The sequence below is a fragment of the Schistocerca nitens genome, chromosome 9 (genome assembly GCF_023898315.1).
Source record: "Schistocerca nitens isolate TAMUIC-IGC-003100 chromosome 9, iqSchNite1.1, whole genome shotgun sequence".
Lineage (NCBI taxonomy): Eukaryota > Metazoa > Arthropoda > Insecta > Orthoptera > Acrididae > Schistocerca > Schistocerca nitens.
In genome coordinates, this window is record NC_064622.1 from 451,975,536 (window position 1) to 451,995,560 (window position 20,025).

Here is a 20,025-nt window from a genome sequence, read left to right on the forward strand (position 1 = left end):
GGCTGCTATTCTCCCATGGACACGATCGTAGAGATGCTGGATGTAGTCCTGTGGAACGGCTTGCCATGCCATTTCCACCTGGCGCCTCAGTTGGACCAGCGTTCGTGCTGGACGTGCAGACCGCGTGAGACGACGCTTCATCCAGTCCCAAACATGCTCAATGGGGGACAGATCCGGAGATCTTGCTGGCCAGGGTAGTTGACTTACACCTTCTAGAGCACGTTGGGTGGCACGGGATACATGCGGACGTGCATTGTCCTGTTGGAACAGCAAGTTCCCTTTCCGGTCTAGGAATGGTAGAACGATGGGTTCGATGACGGTTTGGATGTACCGTGCACTATTCAGTGTCCCCTCGACGATCACCAGTGGTGTACGGCCAGTGTAGGAGATCGCTCCCCACACCATGATGCCGGGTGTTGGCCCTGTGTGCCTCGGTCGTATGCAGTCCTGATTGTGGCGCTCACCTGCACGGCGCCAAACACGCATACGACCATCATTGGCACCAAGGCAGAAGCGACTCTCATCGCTGAAGACGACACGTCTCCATCCGTCCCTCAATTCACGCCTGTCGCGACACCACTGGAGGCGGGCTGCACGATGTTGGGGCGTGAGCGGAAGACGGCCTAACGGTGTGCGGGACCGTAGCCCAGCTTCATGGAGACGGTTGCGAATGGTCCTCGCCGATACCCCAGGAGCAACCGTGTCCCTAATTTGCTGGGAAGTGGCGGTGCGGTCCCCAACGGCACTGCGTAGGATCCTACGGTCTTGGCGTGCATCCGTGCGTCGCTGCGGTCCGGTCCCAGGTTGACGGGCACGTGCACCTTCCGCCGACCACTGGCGACAACATCGATGTACTGTGGAGACCTCACGCCCCACGTGTTGAGCAATTTGGCGGTACGTCCACCCGGCCTCCCGCATGCCCACTATACGCCCTCGCTCAAAGTCCGTCAACTGCACATACGGTTCACGTCCACGCTGTCGAGGCATGCTACCAGTGTTAAAGACTGCGATGGAGCTGCGTATGCCACGGCAAACTGGCTGACACTGACGGCGGCGGTGCACAAATGCTGCGCAGCTAGCGCCATTCGACGGCCAACACCGCGGTTCCTGGTGTGTCCGCTGTGCCGTGCGTGTGATCATTGCTTGTACAGCCCTCTCGCAGTGTCCGGAGCAAGTATGGTGGGTCTGACACACCGGTGTCAATGTGTTCTTTTTTCCATTTCCAGGAGTGTAGATATCCACACACATTCACTTACGAAATATGTTATTAATAACCCATTTCATTTCAAATGCATTAGCAATGTGCATAGCCGTAACATTAGGAGAAAAACACCTCTTTTCTCTTCCGGGCTAACTCTGAATTTGGCAGAGAAAGGGGTGAATTACTGTCACAGAAGTCTTTGGCCACTTACGGAACAGCTTTAAAAGTATAAAAGTATGACGGATAGCCATCCGGCACTAAAAAAAAAAATTAAAATAATTTCTCAATGTCAACTCCATCTATTCAATAGATGAATTTTTAGATATAAATTAGTAATTTTATACTTATTGAAAAACTTAAATGTTAACATGTAAAGTGACCTTTTGTTAAAGTGACACGTTCCACGTCATTATCAAGTGTCGTGATCGTGATGTGTGGACCAAGTATAAATCAAATCTAATCCATAGACCGGCCGGGCGGTGCGCCCCACTTGCAGCGGTCGCGCGACAAGAGCGACAAGAGCCCGAGAGTGCCGACTTGTGTCAGAGGCTGCAGAGCGCTCTTCGTCGGTCAGCTAATCCGCCTGCGGCACGAAACACGAACCGCTGCGGCGCAGGGGCTATCGAACGCAAGAGTCCGATGCAGCGGCGAAGTGTCACCATCGTAACCGTGTGCGCTTCCACTAACGTGCGCAGCAGCACGTGGCGAAAATCACCTCCGCGCATGAACGACTTTTAAACAAATTCTGATTATTTGTTCGCTTAGAAAGGCGAGTTTCCATGGAAACTAAAGACTAGAATAATTGCATTTTCTCATGAGAAATTTTCAACCCTACATAATGTGGTGTGATTAGAAAAGAAACAGTAATTTCCCTGCCCCACTTCCGATTCTTAAAAGAACGGAATTATCATTATAAATTGCCCCTGTCTAATACGTAGTTTACATGATTGACATGCAAAAGTAGCTAAAATTGCTATCGCGTATACTACGGGAGGAGGAGTTATATTGGCCCGCATCTCGTAGTCGTGCGGTAGCGTTCTCGCTTCCCACGCCCGGGTTCCCGGGTTCGATTCCCGGCGGGGTCAGGGATTTTCTCTGCCTCGTGATGGCTGGGTGTTGTGTGCTGTCCTTAGGTTAGTTAGGTTTAAGTAGTTCTAAGTTCTAGGGGACTGATGACCATAGATGTTAAGTCCCATAGTGCTCAGAGCCATTTGAGGAGTTATATTGTTTCAAATGGTAAAAACTGATATTATTATTTAATAGTAGCTTTGCCTCTTTAGGTTGTTGAAGTGAACATACAACTCTGTCGCTTAAATAAAACTGATAACTGACTTTACGAATGCGTTATCGTCTGCTGTTTGTTTGAGTTCCGTCTAAGGACCGCGTCGAAATGTGTAAATTTATTTATACAGCGTCGCCTATATAAACATCGGACTTCGAAGGCTACTAATAAAAAAGGCAGGTCCTTATTTGCAGATACTGAAATTACGAGCGCTTCATAATGCGCATCAGTCGTCCACACTTCCACACAAAGCGTCAACTAGTACAATTACTAAGCCCAAAACTATTTGTTAAAAATGACTTCAATTCGAAAGGTAACTCGGGGTGATCAGATTATTTGAATGAAAAATGAGATTCTTTTTGTCGTGATATTATTTAATTAAAATAGCTCAAACGTACAGAAGACCTCCATGTATAACGTCGAACTGTCAAGTCTAGAGGGAAATGAATCAGTCGTAAATCATCGTTTTACAATCATTACATGAAAAAAACGTGACACGATAATGAACATTACATAATACTTTCTTCGGATTATGGTTACATTTCTTTGATAAATGACTACGTTATCTTAGGCAATTTAACAATACCTCAAACACTTTATACCTTTTATTTAAAATAATGTGACGGCAAAAAACGTTTTAAAATAATAAACTGACTACGATTAGTAAAAGTAGCGCCACACAACGTATAAAACAGCTTCAAACGTGTGATGACTTTACAAATGGGTTAATATGTTGAATATTTGAGTGTAGCAAGCAAAATATTTATGGTTGAAGGCATTATAGTTTTCACTCATCTCAGTGTTTAAAACGCCAAACCTCTGAATATGTGTCATACAATAATATAATTGTACTGTTAGATTCAGTGGCCTATGTGGATACAATTTGCAAAATGTGTTGTGAATAGGATTAGTTGGAAAAATACAGTAAATTAAAACTTCGCATCTAACGCTGAAGTTTTAGTTTATTGTCAGCGAAAAATACTTTACCTTTCATTATTTTGTAGGGGATGGCAAAAAAAGTTTCGAACAGTTTTCAGATTATGTACGAAGTTTCTCGGAAGGCGGCGAGTGCTCCCATTTTCAAACACTGGTTGAATGCATTTAGGGTAATTTGCGAGCCCCGAGTTACGTTGTCTCAGGCCCCACACCAAGTTTCTAACTCTAATACTTGACTTATTGTAGTAAACTTTAACGTAAGATTATACCCATTAATGAGTTGATTGTGACAATATTATAAATTTTTAAATTGGTTCAATAATTTAACGAAATACTGGAAATCAAATTTTTGTTGGCGCTGGAATCCGTTGGATAAACAACCTGCAGTCAGAAACCAGGTTCGTGATGAACGCCAAACACTTGATGCTACGTGCTTGCACAGTTCGTGTTTAAAACTGAACAATTGATGCTACGTGCTTGGTGCTTTTAGAGCAAGCTGCTGAGCTGTTCGTGCACAAGCAGCTGCATTTGAATTAATAAATGAAAAGCACTAGTCTGCTTTTGTTCCATTGTATTACTTTTATTGTGTTAACCGGTTTCCGGTTACAAGGCCATTTACTGAGTATTGTCACCAAAGAAGTTACAATGTCTGTAGACATTGGAAGAGAAGTTACACGTCTAGATTGAAGCAGAAACATACAGTAAGTAACATCTTTGACAGTGTGGCGGTAATGCAATGAAAAAGTAAAAAGAGCTGAACAGTCAATAAATAAAAATGTGGTAGACAAGAAAAACATAAACACAAAATAGGAACAGCATGCCTACATAAGTTTCTATTAATAAACAAAACTAATAAAATAAAATTGATACTTGACAAGGCTACTTCAGGAGGTATAAGACATGGACAGTGATACACAAACCAATTAAAAGAAGAAACTATTATCAATGTAACTACAGAATATAAGGTATAAGGAACTTAACCACTATCAATAAGATAATTACATTGTTAATTGTTTCTTCTTTTAACTGGTTTGTCTATCACTCTCCATGTTTTATACCTCCTGAAGTAGCCTTGTCAAGTACTAATTTTATTTTATTTTATTAGTTTTGTTTATAAATAGTAACTTACATAGGCATCCTGTTCCTATTTTGTGTAAAGGTTTTTCCTGACTGTTAAGTTTTTTTACTTTTTCATTGCATTACTACCACACTGTCAAAGATGTTACTTACTGTATGTTTCTGCTTCAATCTACACGTGTAACTTCTCTTCCAATGTTGTCTACAGACATTGTAACTTCATTGCAACACATTATTAATATGGAGTTTCTTGCAGTGTTTCATCTTCTGCATTGGCTGCAGCAGTCCATACTGAGTTGCTGGAAGTGTACCGCAACAGTGCACCACCGTGTGGCACACAGGTTGGGTGGCAAAGACGCTTGCAGTGTAGTCAGATAAGTCTGAATGGCTAGCAACGAAGTGGCAGACCATGTGTCTGAGATGAATCTGGAATCGCAAGTGTAGTGGACGCTCTGGTTCTTGGAGACTGGCTGTGACGATCGAGGGGACAATAGAAAAAATTAACATCAGTCGTAGATCACTTATCACCTAACACGAATTTTGAACGTCGCAAAGATAGCCGCCCACTGGGCTGCACGACTCAGTGGAAATGTTGCAAATTTGTCAGGCCAATCCACATTAATTCTTTGGTCGCCTAATCACAATGGACGGATGGTGGGTGTACTGCTTCGACCTCGAGATGAAGGGACAAAGCGAACAGTTCAGTCATGTGAATCCGTCACCGCTGAAAGTGGTGACTTCTCCATCATCAGGCTAGGTTCAAATGGCTCTGAGTACTGTGGGAGTTAACATATGAGGTCATCAGTCCCCTAGAACTATTTAATCCTAACTAACCTGAGAACATCACACACATCCATGCCCGAGGCAGGATTCGAACCTGCGACCGTAGCAGTCGCGCGGTTCGGAATGAAACGCCTAGAACCGCTCGGCCACCGCGGCCGGCTCAGGCTAGGTGACGCTAACTGATTTTTTTTTTTGGGGGGGGGGGGCGGGGGGCCTCTGCTGTGATGTGTTATTTACATATTATGATGGTAAGGAGCGAATAGTCACCGCAGCACACTACCGACATCTCCTGACGAGGTTGTGGGATGCTGTCAAGACGAAAGGTCGCGGGAAGCTGCCGATCGGGGTGTCTTTGCTCCGCGACAACGCTCAAGGCTATTGTGTATAATATACAGTCACACGTGTTTCTTCTTTGGGGTATCAAATTTCCCTGCCCCCCATATCCTACTCTTTCGCCTTTCGTATTCTCCACACATAATGCTATGACTGGACTAAACTACAACAGTCCAGCAATAAAATGGGTTTTCTCAAAGTTCCATATGAAAGTTGAATAATCTTTAGTTTGACTCGATGATGTTGACAGTTCCAGAGGAGGTCACAAAACTGGACAGAGTAATTGCATGCTTGGCTCTCCTTGACTTCTATGTGAGGACGCTGCCGTGCTGAGAGAGAGGAGAGAGAGGGCGTGTCTTCTTTACCCTATCCCATTCTTCGCTGTTGACTGTAGCGAAGCATCGCTAATACCTACAGTACCGATGCGTGTTGCCGACCGTGGTGTTGCATTGCGATGTTTGGACAATACCAGACATGCCGTCAGGGGAATTCGCCCTTTCTCGCTTGAAGAAACTGTAGCAGGAGTTTCCAGAATGGGGACGATGTGATTTTGGAGGTGAAAACTTTCATGAATAGGTAAGAACCAGACTTGCCAGCTCAAGTCTCTTTCTTTGGATTTGGGTTCTTTGGGGAAGGAGACCAGACAGCGAGGTCATCGGTCTCATCGGATTAGGGAAGGACGGGGAAGGAATTCGACCGTGCCCTTTCAAAGGAACCATCCCGGCATTTGCCTGGAGCGATTTAGGGAAATCACGGAAAACCGCCGGACGCGGGATTGAACCGTCGTCCTCCCGAATGCGAGTCCAGTGTCTAACCACTGCGCCACGTCGCTCGGTAGAAGTCTCTTCCAAATCATACATTGTTAGAAAAAAATCTGTCGCACTGAGAGGTGAATATGTAGTGAAGTTATGAAACCTCGCCACCTTTCAAGATCGCAGCATGATTTTTTCAAAGAGATAATTAAAACTTTGTGACGACCCATCATAGTGATCACAGAGACAGGCGTCGTGACTGCCGAGGCAGGCTGCATGCGGGCAGCAGTCAATACCGGCCTAGTGTACCGCACATTCTTAGGTGGCGGTGAGGGTGCTAGCAGGCGCGAGCTCCACAGTGCACCGGCTCGGGAATGGGCCCGGCCTGGCGATACGATAGCGCGAGGGAGGGCAGCGGAACTGGAGGAGTGGGGAGGCGAGCTGAGCTGGCGCCGTTCAGGAGGTAACGTGTGGAGCTGGCTGCAGCTGCACGGCAGGAGGGGACGGCGGTGCCGGAGGGAGCGCGCCCGGGGATCAGATGCGGGAGAGCGCGCGCCCAGATACGGTCCCGCGCCGCCGCCAGTTTGCCTCTGCTGGCGCATTTTAATTAAATGAGCGTCGCGCAACCTGACGACCGTACACAGTCCTAATGGAGATTACAGGACGCCCCGCGCGCCGCCATACTGCGTCCAGCACGATTTCTACTAGTGGCAGTGCAGACAAAGTGGAAAAAAAAAACAACGAAAATAGTACCAGAGATGGAAGGGAAGAGAGATAGAGAGAGAGAGAGAGAGAGAGAGAGAGAGACGGTGAGAGAGGTTGCATACGTGTTCTGCTTGCAGCAGAGCTCAAAGTAATCTCAAACAGCAGTCAACCAAGAACTCATAGAGAGACGCTGGATTCAGCTATGCTGCCAGACTGAGGACAGCTGTGGTCCCGGCTTGATGAGAGTGGTAGCTCGTGAGGCAGACAAGTGCACCACCCATGGTTTTTTTTTTCAAATAACACTAAACAACTACATTATTTTTGTTGTGAACTGCTTTTTACACAATCGTAAGGAGAGGTGGTCCACAGAGAGGAGCAGCAGCTGTCGTGATAGCGAAGCTGGACAGAAGCAGAAATGATTAGTGAACATGTAAATACAGTAAACAGAAGTCTTGCTGACCTTATATCACTCTCCAAGATCCGCAAAGAAACCTTACGAATGAACAAAGAGCAAAGAAGTACAGCTATCTGTCCAACTGCTAATTAGTTGTTGAATGTTTTCTGTGACATGATGCCCTATAGTAAAAAACAATTTTCAATCGATGAATGTTCTGATCAGAAATTGTTGTGTACATAGTTCCGCGTACTCAGCGCGTACACAACTTTCCCACTAGAGCACGCCCCGCTAAGCACAACAGCGCAGGCGCAGCTCTCGTCCGTCTCCGCACTACGAGATGGCGCTGCCATAGAGACGGATCAAATTCTGCTTCCGCCGATCCGCATATTAATATGTAATGCATCCAATGAGACTGCTGCTAACGTAGAACCTTTCCTCCTCGTCGATCACACTCGCGCAGTGATACCTGAACGCTCGAGGTATTATAACGAGTGTACAGACCTCCGATTAGTCAGTCTGCATTAGTCTGTACCAGTCTATAGTCAACTTTCAGTCTGCGCCTAATAAGATTATCATATTCCTGTACATAGCCATGAAGAGAAATGTATAGATACTTTGTCAAGTATCAGAGATATGTGAGAATAAGATTAACGTACCAAGACTAAAGGAACTTCAGATTGTCAATTGTAAATAGCATCCAGAACCAAGTTAAGCCCGAGCGAGGTGGCGCAGTGGTTAGCACACTGGACTCGCATTCGGGAGAACGACGGTTCAATCCCGTCTCCGGCCATCCTGATTTAGGTTTTCCGTGATTTCCCTAAATCGCTTCAGGCAAATGCCGGGATGGTTCCCTTGAAAGGGCACGGCCGATTTCCTTCCCCATCCTTCCCTCCCCCGAGCTTGCGCTCCGTCTCTACTGACCTCGTTGTCGACGGGACGTTAAACACTAATCTCCTCCTCCTCCTCCCTCCAAGTTAGGTTATTTTTACGCTTGTTATTATTTTAATAACTGTGTGTGAAAATTAATCAAGTTCTGTTTAAAGTTGGTCACCGTCAATCTGCTACTGTAAGCGTTCAAGTGGCATTTCTATCGTCTGACCTAACGGCAGAAGATAAACACGCCACGATAAGACCACGAGACATATTGCTGACACTCGCCTACTTCGTTAGAGCGACAAGTCAAATAATCTGATGGTGTGTGTACCGAAGGTCTTACAGTACGCACACCAGAGGAATGATAATCAAGGATGAACTCGAGTTTAAAAAAAAGATGGCCAGGTGCGAGTAGTGCTCGCGTAGTAGGGCTCCGCGTATACAGGGTGATTTGTTCCACCGTTTATAAAGTCGAGGGATCGATAGATCGATGAGAGGATGCGCAACAAAACGGTCTAATGATCTTGGGTCTAGGAAATGCAAAGTTTCCATGCTAGAGACCGGTTATTCAAACACACTTTGTCACAGGAACTGCGATCTAATACGTGCCATACCGTGCAGCCACGGTTACAGTATGCATGGTCTCCTCCTAGAGGGTGGTACTGTTCCTCATACGTCATGTCCTAGCGCCCTCTCCTGCCATAGTAATTAGTAGTGTTGTGTCCGATTCACTTCTCTTGGTGTCTGACCTTGTGATGGATGTGATGTGTGGCATCCATCTGTTGTAGAATTGTATAATATGTTTCGAGCTCAAACATAATGATGTATCCAGAATGAGATTTTCACTCTGCAGCGGAGTGTGCGCTGATATGAAACTTCCTGGCAGATTAAAACTGTGTGCCCGACCGAGACTCGAACTCTCATTCTGGAAACATCCCCCAGGCTGTGGCTAAGCCATGTCTCCGCAGTATCCTTTCTTTCAGGAGTGCTAGTTCTGCAAGGTTCGCAGGAGAGCTTCTGTAAAGTTTGGAAGGTAGGAGACGAGATACTGGCGGAAGTAAAGCTGTGAGACCGGGCGTGAGTCGTGCTTCGGTAGCTCAGTTGGTAGAGCACTTGCCCGTGAAAGGCAAAGGTCCCGAGTTCGAGTCTCGGTCGGGCACACAGCTTTAATCTGGCAGGAAGTTTCATAATGATGTATCTCGAACGCAGTGACCTCGTCTATCCCAGTCAGTGTACATTCCGAAAACATCCATCGTGTGAAACTTAACACGTCCTTTTGTCTCGTAACATTCGGAAAGTCGGGGAAAAAGACATTCAGACAGCTGCAGTATTTCCTGACTTCTGAAAAGGAGTTGAGTCACTACAAAACCTACGCTTATTAACAGAAGTACAGTCATATAGAGTACGAAAAGAAATTTGTGACTGGACTGAGGATTTCGCCGGCCGGAGTGGCCGTGCGGTTCTAGGCGCTGCAGTCTGGAGGCGAGCGACCGATACGGTCGCAGGTTCGAATCCTGCCTCGGGCATGGCTGTGTGTGATGTCCTTAGGTTAGTTAGGTTTAATTAGTTCTTAGGCGACGTCTTCCGAAGTTGTCGCATAGTGCTCAGAGGCATTTGAACCATTTGACTGAGGATTTCTCGGTAGGTAGGAATCATCACATTTTGAACTGAGTGTCAGCGACAGATGTAGAAGTAACTTCATCCGTGCGCTATGTAAATGCATTGTCACTATTGCTGTTCATTTTGTCTGTTAATGTCCTGGCAGACGCTATTAATAGAAACTCCGAACTTTACGAGGATGATGCAGTTATCTGTACACATTGCTTCCGTATTCGAATCGAGAGCTTGCCGACATGGTTTTTATTTACGGAAAGGCAAATGGCAACGGACGGCGGGTAAGAAGGTTTTATCAGGAGACCCATCCCCGCCGTCAACAACCATAACATTCAGTGCCTGCAACAGAGTTTCGCCGATGGTCGGAGGCAGGCCCATTTCAGGAAGCAGGAAATTGTGAAGGAAGTGCCCGAAATGTTCGGACACCAGACTTCAAGGAAAATGTGCATAACACTGTGGAAGGCGACCGCTGTGTCAGTACCAGGCAGTTACCTCGCCAGTACATGGTAAGCTAGGCGACCGTGTGAACAATTCTTCATGACAATTGTTACTACCCCTATCATCCCGCCAGGCTAGCCGCACGGTGTAACGCGCTGTTCCCCGGGCGCCGTGCGAGAAGGCGTGCCGGTCCCGGCACGAATCCGCCCAGCGGATTAACGTCGAGCTCCGGTGTACCGCCCAGCCCGAGGATATGTTCCTAAGGCGGTTCTCCATCAGCCTCGGCGAATGCGGACTGGTTCCCCTTATTCCGCTTCAGTTACACTATGTCAGCGATTGCTGCGCAAACACCGTCTCCACGTAAGCGTACACCATAATTACTCTGCCACGCAAATATTTCGGTTATACTCGTCTGGTACGAGACGTTCCCGGAAATGGTCCACTGGGGGCCGAACCGCAAAATAACCCTGGGTTCGGTGTGGGGCGACGGCGGGGAGGGTGGACTACTGTGCCCTGTTGTGGAGTTGTGAGGTCCCCGGTTTGAATACACAATACAGTACTATCTTTATCACTTACAGCGTGTGCAAGGATTACTAGCCACAGACTTTCCACACTTTACGCATGGGGAACAGTTTTGGCACTGGTTTCTTCAACAGGCAGTCACGATTCTGGGATTTGTGTCACCCATCCCATTCACAGATGAGGCCAGCTTCACGCGTAGTTTCATAACATCTACATCTACATTTATACTCTGCAAACAGCTATGAAGTACATGGCAGTGGGTGCTTTCCGTAGTGCCAGTTATTAGGGCTTCTTCCTGTTGCATTCACATATTGAGTGTCGGAAGACTGATTGATTAAATTTCTCTGTTTCTTGAAACTTTAGGCTTTCGCTCTGTAACTTACGTCTGACTTCAAGCTTCTGCCAGTTCAGATTTCTCGTCATGTCCTTGATCCTGTCCTATGAATCAAACAAACCTGTGGTCCCCATTCATGCTGCTATTGTTTGTATATTACACCTATCTGTTACAGGTCGCACTCACTTGGACAATATTCTAGGATGGAGTGCACAAGTGATTTTTCAGCAATCTCTTTTCTAGACTGACTGCAGTTCCTCAGTATCCTGCTAATGAGCAAAAGTCTGGTACTTGCTTAACCTATTACCGAGCTTATGTGATCGTTCCATTACTATACGCATGAACTGTTACGCCCAGGTGTTAGTAAAAGTTGATTAAGTTCAGTTTTGGCTCCTTGATGTTATCGTCATAGGACACCACGTCCTTTTTAGTACTGTGAAGTGTATATGTTTACATTTCTGAACATTTAAAGCAAATGGTTCAAATGGCTCTGAGCACTATAGGACTTAACGTCTGAGGTCATAAGTCCCCTAGAACTTAGAACTACTTAAACCTAACTAACCTAAGGACATCACGCGCATCCATGCCCGAGGCAGGATTCGAACCTGCGACCGTAGCAGTCGCGCGGTTCCGGACTGAAGCGCCTAGAACCGCTCGGCCACCGCGGCCGGCATTTAAAGCAAGTTGCCTATCTTCACATCCCTCTGAAATCTTATCAAGACCTGACTGGACATTTGCGCTGCTTTTTCAGGGTGTACTGCGTTACAGATAACTGCATCATCCTCGTAAAGCCCGAAGTTCCTATTAATAGCGTCTGCCAGTACATTAATAGACAAAACGAACAGCAATAGTGACAGTGCATTTCCATAGTGCACGCCTGAAGTTAGTTCTACATCTGTCGCTGACACTCAGTTTAAAATATGATGCTGCTTTCTTCCTACCAAGAAATCCTCAGTCCAGTCACAAATTTATTTTGGTAATCCATATGATCGTACTTCTGTTAATAAGTATAGATGTTGTGGTGACTTAACTCCTTTTCAGAAGTCAGGCAATACTGCATCTGTCTGAATGTCTTGTTCCACGACTTTCCGGATGTTACGTGACAGAAGAACGTGTTAAGTTTCACACGATCGATGTTTTCGGAATGTATACTGACTGGCATAGACGAGGTCACTGATTTTGAGATACATCATTATGTTTGAGCTCAGAACATATTATAAAATTCTACAGCAGATGGATGTCACATGTGGATCACTTCTACTGCCTTCATGTTGACTGGTGTAATCTGTGCTTTCTTCCAAATACTGGGCACAGTATTCTTCGAGGGACCTACGGTATATTTTGGTTGAAAGATGGGCTAACTCAGTTGCAAATTCTGTGCAGAATCTGACAGGAATTCCATCAAGGCTTGAAACTTTTTTCAGTTTTATCGATTTCAGTTGTTTCTCAATACCACTGATACTAATGCCTATATCACTAATCTTTGTAATGGTGCGAGAGTTAAATCATTTGCTGTGGCTGAGTCTGGTGACGGACTGTATATGACATGCTGGCTCCTGGGAAACTCGAACTCACGACCCTTGTCTTACAAGATAAGCGCTATAGCTCCTTCCCATTATATGTTTCAGGAGATTTTGCTTTTACTTGATCTGCTTCATTCTATTTGCTTTTTTTGATAAATCAGAAGTGAGTAAGGCTTACAAGAAGAATAGAAAGAATTACAAAAAAAGAAGAAAAGTTTCGTGAGCTCTCGCAGATTCACCTGCGATTACCTTCTTCCTGCTTTCAGAATCATTTCTGTCGCCTGTAGAGTGCTGCTGGGAAATTATGCTTGGGAGACTTTTACGATCCCAGTCAGAGCAATAAAATACAGTTTCAGCTTACATGACAATGTTTATTTCACGACGTGTGAAACACCCACAAAAGATCACTCTTTATTCGCTCCTCGTATCTACCACAAACGTTTGCCCAGTGCGCATGAGTTAATTCAAACACACACACGCACACACACGCACACACACACACACACACACACACACACACACACACACACAGCCACACACACACAGCCACACACACACACACACCACAGCGCGGAGAGAGAGAGAGAGAGAGAGAATTTAGCAGCTACAGTAGTTGTGCAGAGCAGCTACATCTATCGCGTAATATCCAGTTTCCGTTCCATGACAACAGATCATGCTAAAGCGGTACTCTTCTGTTTCCAGTGTATGAAATAAGTTTGGAGTGAAGCTTTCCATCCGTACCGAGTTCCTTAGAGATGGGTTTCGTCCTTTGAGAACGACACGTTATGCCACAAGCAGTCAACTCAGTTATGCGTCAAAACATTAGTTCAACTTTCCAAGTTTCGCAGATTCTTGCGACTGCAGAAGCATCCCATTCATTTAGCTCCTTGAACTAGCACAGCTGCTTAAACACTACTCTCTTTCACGCACAGCGTGCGAGCTATGGAATTTCTAGAAAGTTAACAACCTTTCGTTCCCGTTTTTATATTAAAAAATTTCGTATACCGTAAAGTATATGGAAAATGTTAGAGCCAATATATAATTTAATAACGATGGAAGAGCGTACCAGTCCTGGATTTGTGGTCGTGGAGATATTGTCTTGTTTTGGGGATGTTATAGTCCGGAAGAACTCGTAACGCAAAGCAAATAAGCACTGATGAAATTTTGCTGTTGACAGAGCTTGTATTAAAGCGAAGACAGCTTTAATATCATTATTTTTATTTACTTTTAATCAATGTTTCCGCAGTCACCACATAACTCTGGTAATTAGCAGCGTCGTACGCCAGCAGTGCATGGTCTATATGTGACAAAAAAGCGTAGTTTGCTTTTGCTGCAGTCACGCAACGCAACGTATTCAAGAGAGATTCGCTTCAGTAGTGATAGGCAGGAACTATTCGAGCCATTTTTTAAATAAAAATTTAAAGAGTACTCCCTGTTATTACACAAATCTCTGTCCATGTGCAGCGCACTGCAGGCCTGTTACCCGAGAAAAACAATGGTTCAAATGGCTCTGAGCACTATGGGACTTAACAGCTGAGGTCATCAGTCCCCTAGAACTTAGAACTACTTAAACCTAACTAACCTAAGGACATCACACACATAAATGCCCCAGGCAGGATTCGAACCTGCGACCGTAGCGGTCACGCGGTTCCAGACTGAAGCGCCTAGAACCGCTCGGCCACTCTGGCCGGCTGTTACCCGAGAAGTAACCACAAAAATGGTGAACTTGTCGCATATAAATTCGTGAAAGAAAGACGTGGAGATATGGACCAGGAGAGCGGCGATGCGCTGCCACATGTAAAGCTCGTTGAAGAAGTTACTGGCAAGCTAAGAGAAGAGTAGAAATGGAGCTCACATTTTTATCCTGCATCTCAAAACGTTGGCGAGCACCTCGAGGGCCAGTCATAAAGTTTTAATTATAGCCACGAAAGAAATAATATTCCGCAATTAATTCTTTTTTCACTGCAGGTACACGTTTACTGTCATGGTACACACTCTGCAATCCTGGTGCTGCAGCACTGTAGCACGCCGCTGGGGAAGCCAAAACCACGTGGTGCTGCCCATCTCTACTTACCGAGTATCCTACAGTTCACAAGGCTTCGTGCGTAACCTCATTTTGACGCAACACTCTGTATAGAAGACGTAAAGAGCTATATGTCGACTATCGTGATCATTCGCTCCACAATACGTGACGCAAACATGACGTTCAAAACAGTACCATTCGCCTCAAGTACAGACAACTGGAGGTACGCTTTTTCTTTACTGCAAGGTACTTCAACCGCGAGGTTACGTTGTTTACAGATGTGTCAAGTTCTACATTCAAGTGGACTGGGCAGTAGATAGGGAAGAGATTAAAATGTTTGCAAGAACGAGATCCGAAATTTACTACTCATGAAGTTACACTACAGTAGGTGTTTTTGCTAATACGCCTTAGTCAACCCGGAAAGTGAGACGATTTGCTGATTTACAAGCAGAAAACAAGCTGAAGATAGCTAGCATAGAATTCAATAACGTATATACTCAACAGTGTACATTAAGTTGTCTCAAAAACATAAATTTATTTTTATAAACTCTGAAAACTAGTTTCAGAGTTGGTATGTAATTAGAAAGGCTTGGTAGCGATTCTACGAGTAGCTCATTTATCTTGTGTCCTATGAATGAAAGCTGTTTCACAACACCAGAACATGGAGGGCCTCTCGAAAATGCGTCGGAACTGGTAAAATCTGTTATAACAAAAATTACGAAATGCGTCAAATGGTTCAAATGGCTCTGAGCACTATGGGACATAACTGCTGAGGTCATCAGTACCCTAGAACTTAGAACTACTTAAACCTAAGTAACCTAAGGACATCACACACACACCCATGCCCAAGGCAGAATTCGAACCTGCGACCGTAGCGGTCGCGCGGTTCCAAACTGAAGCGCCTAGAACCGCTCGGCCACTCCGGCCGGCATGAAATGCGTCATATTTGTTTTTAAACATTTACTTTGATAGGAAACATTCTGTTTGGAATAGAATGTCGTGAAAGATCTAGCTCGCAAATTTTCTTCTGCTCCTTGTATATGGCTCGGAGTAAGTTAGCATTAAATTCTTTTGGATATGCGTCAGTCTTTCCTATGCTTTTCATTGTGAGTGATGGTTTGTTTTACCAGATTATTAACGTGTTTTAAATACTTGTTAACAGCTCCGTGTTTTATGCTTTATAAATCATGACAAGCCAAGTGGCCGCGCGGTTTGAGGCGCAATGTCACGGACTGCGCTGCCGCTCCCGCCGGAGGTTCGAGTCCTCCCGGGGGCATGGGCGTGTGTGTTGTTCTTAAGTATAGTTTAAGCAGTGTGTAAGTGTAGGGACCGATAACGTCAGCAGTTTGGTCCCTTAAGAATTCACACACATTTGAACATTTGGTAAACCACTGACAGTAACAACTCACTCCTGAGAAACGCGAAGGAGAAAAAATTTGGACGTACTAGGACACGACCGAGTCACTGAGAGAGAGAACGTTATAGAACCGAATTCTTGTAACCACTCCATGATGAAATGGCGAAATTCCAGCCTTCTTGCCGTATCTTAAATGTGATAAACAGTTTAACCGACGATATGTGATTACGTGACTTTAATTACAACAAACTGTACGAAGAACATATTTTTATAAATCTTCAACGTGCTGCTTCTTTGAAACGGCGCACTTTCATTATAAGCAAGTTACGATACGGGAACTATCCACTTCGGAATTCAATGTGGGGGTTCCCAAGCACCAGACATCGAACGTGACGCCCTTGAATCATTGAAGCACATACAATAATAATTATAAAGGTAAACGTAAACTCCGTCCACAGGCTCTGGCGGACCCAGAAGTACCGACAGGAGCCGGCCGCGGTGGTCTCGCGGTTAAGGCGCTCAGTCCGGAACCGCGCGACTGCTACGGTCGCAGGTTCGAATCCTGCCTCGGACATGGATGTGTGTGATGTCCTTAGGTTAGTTAGGTTTAAGTAGTTCTAAGTTCTAGGGGACTGATGACCACAGATGTTAACTCCTATAGTGCTCAGAGCCATTTTTGGTACCGACAGGCCGCCGTGTCATCCTCAGACCACAGGCGTCACCGTTTGCGGATATGGAGGGGCATGTGGTCAGCACACCGCTCTCCCGGCCGTATATCAGTTTACGAGACCGGAGCCGTTGCTTCTCAATCAAGTAGCTCCTCAGTTAGCCTCACAAGGGCTGAGTGCACCCCGCTTGCCAACAGCGCTCTGCAGACCGGATTGTCACCCATCCAAGTGCTAGCCCTGCCCGACAGCGCTTAACTTTAGTGATCTGATGGGAACCGTTGTTACCACTGCGGCAAGGCCGTTTGCCAAATAATGACTATAAGAATAAAAAAATTATATATGGTGTTATTTCGAATGATAATATGTAATTAAGGAATTGTGAGGTATATCGAAACTACGTAAAAAATACACTCCTGGAAATGGAAAAAAGAACACATTGACACCGGTGTGTCAGACCCACCATACTTGCTCCGGACACTGCGAGAGGGCTGTACAAGCAATGATCACACGCACGGCACAGCGGACACACCAGCAACCGCGGTGTTGGCCGTCGAATGGCGCTAGCTGCGCAGCATTTGTGCACCGCCGCCGTCAATGTCAGCCAGTTTCCCGTGGCATACGGAGCTCCACCGCAGTCTTTAACACAGGTAGCATGCCGCGACAGCGTGGACGTGAACCGTATGTGCAGTTGACGGACTTTGAGCGAGGGCGTATAGTGGGCATGCGGGAGGCCGGGTGGACGTACCGCCGAATTGCTCAACACGTGGGGCGTGAGGTCTCCACAGTACATCGATGTTGTCGCCAGTGGTCGGCGGAAAGTGCACGTGCCCGTCGACCTGGGACCGGACCGCAGCGACGCACGGATGCACGCCGAGACCGTAGGATCCTACGCAGTGCCGTAGGGGACCGCACCGCCACTTCCCAGCAAATTAGGGACACTGTTGCTCCTGGGGTATCGGCGAGGACCATTCGCAACCGTCTCCATGAAGCTGGGCTACGGTCCCGCACACCGTTAGGCCGTCTTCCGCTCACGCCCCAACATCGTGCAGCCCGCCTCCAGTGGTGTCGCGACAGGCGTGAATGGAGGGATGAGAGTCGCTTCTGCCTTGGTGCCAATGATGGTCGTATGCGTGTTTGGCGCCGTGCAGGTGAGCGCCACAATCAGGACTGCATACGACCGAGGCACACAGGGCCAACACCCGGCATCATGGTGTGGGGAGCGATCTCCTACACTGGCCGTACACCACTGGTGATCGTCGAGGGGACACTGAATAGTGCACGGTACATCCAAACCGTCATCGAACCCATCGTTCTACCATTCCTAGACCGGCAAGGGAACTTGCTGTTCCAACAGGACAATGCACGTCCGCATGTATCCCGTGCCACCCAACGTGCTCTAGAAGGTGTAAGTCAACTACCCTGGCCAGCAAGATCTCCGGATCTGTCCCCCATTGAGCATGTTTGGGACTGGATGAAGCGTCGTCTCACGCGGTCTGCACGTCCAGCACGAACGCTGGTCCAACTGAGGCGCCAGGTGGAAATGGCATGGCAAGCCGTTCCACAGGACTACATCCAGCATCTCTACGATCGTCTCCATGGGAGAATAGCAGCCTGCATTGCTGCGAAAGGTGGATATACACTGTACTAGTGCCGACATTGTGCATGCTCTGTTGCCTGTGTCTATGTGCCTGTGGTTCTGTCAGTGTGATCATGTGATGTATCTGACCCCAGGAATGTGTCAATAAAGTTTCCCCTTCCTGGGACAATGAATTCACGGTGTTCTTATTTCAATTTCCAGGAGTGTATATAATTTGTAAACATATTACGAAAAAATAGCGACGTAATTTGTCATGTAGCTTGGCAACTAGAGGCTAAATAAATGCAATAAAGATACTGGTCATCGGGACTCAATTCGAAGCGAGCCCCATTACTAAAGACAATTCCACTCCACCATTAGGTTTCGGGAATGCAGCCGCATAAATTCTGCTTCTTCTTCTAATATTTCGGCTGTATACCTTTCAGCCATTTTCAGAGAGAGCCGTACGACTGACGCTCCAGCGCTCGCTCCATCCTTTTAAACTCGCGGACCGCGCCACTGCGCATGCGGCCACAGATAAACAAGGCGCCAGTGATGTTAATCGGCGGTAAAGACGTACAATATGTATGAGTTACGTCTGTGGCTGCGCATTCGATCCATGCTGGGAGGTCGATGTATTACTGGGAGCTGAACTGTAGCGACGTCTTTGTAAGTTCAATATTGAAAGTGCCGATTCCATGATTTATCTAATGTGAAACCGCTGTCTCTATTAATTAAATTCTTCGTCAAGCGGATTTCAATGGCCTCTTTTACTACGGAGTCCCAGAAAGATGAAACAGAAGTCAGAATTTCGACATTTTCATATACCATAGAGTGACCAGAATCAATACAATGCTCTGCCACAGCCGATTTACTGGGTTGCAAGAGCCGAGTGTACCTGCGATGTTCCGTACACCTCTCTTGGACTGTACGATTCGTTTGTCCGATATATGAAAGGCCACATTCACAAGGTATCTTGTAAACTCCAGGCTTGCGGAGTAGTAAGTCATCTTTAACGGAACCCAGGAGTGCAGCCGTCTTCGCCGGTGGACGAAAAATCACTTTTACTTTATGCTTAGTGAGGATCCGTCCTATTTTGGATGAAAGGCTTCCCACATACGGCAGGAAAGCCATGGATTTAAATGTTTCCTCGTCATCTTCTGCATTCCTTACGGACACCTTAGGTTTTATTTGTAGTGCCTTGCGTATCTGTTGTGGAGAATACCCGTTGTCCTCAAAAACTCTCTTCAGATGTAAAAGTTCGTCTTTTAAACTACTTTCATCAGATATGACGTGTGCTCGGTGTACCATAGTTCTTAGAACACTACTCGTCTGCGAAGGATGGTGACAGCTATTTGCATGTAAATATAAGTCCGTATGGGTCGGTTTCCGATATACTGCATGACCCAAAGTGCCATCTTCTTTGCGCCGAACCAAGACATCCAAAAATGGAATACATCCCTCCTTTTCCACTTCCATTGCAAACTGAATTTGTCCATGGATGGAATTCAGATGGTTTAAGAAGTCCTGCAGTTTGTCCTCGCCATGGGGCCACACTACAAAGGTATCATCAACGTACCTCCAAAAAACTGTAGGCTTCAAACTAGCAGACTCCAGGGCTTTCTCCTCGA

At 46.1% G+C, this 20,025-nt stretch overlaps 1 protein-coding gene and 1 non-coding gene across 2 annotated transcripts in view; both read left to right on the forward strand.

Moving 5' to 3' along the window:
* LOC126203881 (nucleoredoxin-like) overlaps nt 1-20,025 on the forward strand; it is a 294,997-nt gene that overhangs the window by 181,700 nt on the left and 93,272 nt on the right. The window lies entirely within an intron of this gene.
* Trnas-uga (transfer RNA serine (anticodon UGA)) lies at nt 9,425-9,499 on the forward strand. The gene has a single exon. It is a non-coding gene; the product is annotated as a tRNA-Ser (tRNA).